Genomic DNA, 1,995 nt, shown 5'->3' on the forward strand with positions numbered 1-1,995 from the left:
CGAAAAGGTTTGATAATTCAATTACTATTTTACTGAATTTCTTTCTTCTTTGAATATTCACTGAACTGATTTCTAAATTAGTTACGAATTCCAATGAGGAATAAATTAATCATTTATCTGAATATTTTGATCTCGATAGATTTCCTAAATTTTCTTTTTACAATCCGTGTGAATATAAAACATTAGAAATTTCTCTCTTAGAGTATTTAAATAAAGAGAATTTCTTTATGCATTTTTCTATACATAGAAATCAAATTTAATAAGAATAACACTTTTATAATAAAAAAATTCCTTTATGCATCTTTCTATGCATAAAAATCAATTTTAATAAGAAAACACTTTTGTAATAAAAAAAATTTCCTTTATGCATCTTTCTATGCAAAAAAATCAAATTTACAAGTATAACACTTTTATAATTAAAAAAAATCCTTTATGTATCTTTCTATGCATAAAAATCAAATTTAACAAGAATAACACTTTTATAATTAAAAAAATTCCATTATGCATCTTTCTATGCATAGAAATTAGATTTAATGAGAATAACACTTTTATAATAAAAAAAATTTCATTATGCATAGAAATTAGCTTTAATAAGAATAACACTTTTATAATAAAACCATTATGCATCTTTCTACGCATAGAAATTAGATTTAAAAAGAATACCACTTTTATACTAAAAAAAATTATATTATGCATCTTTCTATGCATAGAAATTAAATTTAATAAGAAAAACACTTCTATAAAAAAAATCTTTTATGCATCTTTCTATGCATCAAAATCAAATTTAATAAGAATAACACTTTTATAATTTAAAAAAATCCTTTATGCATCTTTCTATGCATAAAGAATTAAATTTAATAAGAATAACACTTTTATAATAAAACAATTTCCATTATGCATCTTTCTATGCATAGAAATTAGATTTGATAAGAATAACACTTTTATAATTAAAAAAATTCCATTATGCATCTTTCTATGCATAGAAATTAAATTTAATAAGAATAACACTTTTATAATAAAAAAATTCTTTTAAGCATCTTTCTATGCATAGAAATCAATTTTAATAATTAATATCAGTGATATCCATGCATATTCATAGGTGAATATGTACATGGAGTAATTAGAATATTTCTTTTAGATGCAAAAATGGTGGGAATTACTCTTTTGGAATAACATAAAAACAAACTTTCTTTTCCACAAAATTTTGGAAAATTTTGCCATAACCTCCTTTGTATGGCTGACCATTTCTCATTTTTATCATTCTTTATTTAACTTAAATTAACCCAAATTGGATTTATAGAACTCTAATCTACACAATTTTCTAAATTCAAGAGAGTAAACAATAAGAAGAGTTTAATTAATCCCTTAGTTAATCTTTCTAGGATTGAGAAAGGTTGGAATGTAAAGAAGAGAAGGGGGTGACCTTTTTATCAAAGGCATAGCATTTGAATTTAATTCAAACATTTGCAAAACATAAAATTTAAGAAAACCATAGATTTTTCATTAAACAAGTAAGAAAATTAGCTTACATGGAGCTTGTAATCTCTCCTTTGGCTTGAGGGATTGAGGGTTCTACTCTTGTTTGAAGCAAGAGTGGCCACCAATTCACTTTGGAGAGGATAAGGCCAAAAACAATTGAATTATTAAAAAATTCAATATAGATGGCTCAGGGCAGGAGTAGAGTAACAGTGCATAAACACTATTAAGGTTTTACAAAGGGGGAGGCTTCTATTTATAGGAAAAAGTGAGCCTCTAACCAAGCAAATTGATTCTAGAATTATCCAGATCAGTTTGGTCAATTTTTGACCATTTTTGGGTCAGTTCAGCTTATTTTTTGGATCTAGTTTTGAAACATGAGAGAGGAGAGATGAAAATATCTCATTTTATTGATTAAAAATTGGGGGTAATGATGAGAAAAATGTGCCTACTTCATGAGGGGAGATCCCCACTCTGAGGTGTCAAAATTTAGTTTTTTTAATTGTTCTTTGGTCCTTA

This window comes from Cibotium barometz, chromosome 19 (assembly GCF_041138505.1).
Source record: "Cibotium barometz isolate CiBa-2024 chromosome 19, ASM4113850v1, whole genome shotgun sequence".
Classification (NCBI taxonomy): domain Eukaryota; kingdom Viridiplantae; phylum Streptophyta; class Polypodiopsida; order Cyatheales; family Cibotiaceae; genus Cibotium; species Cibotium barometz.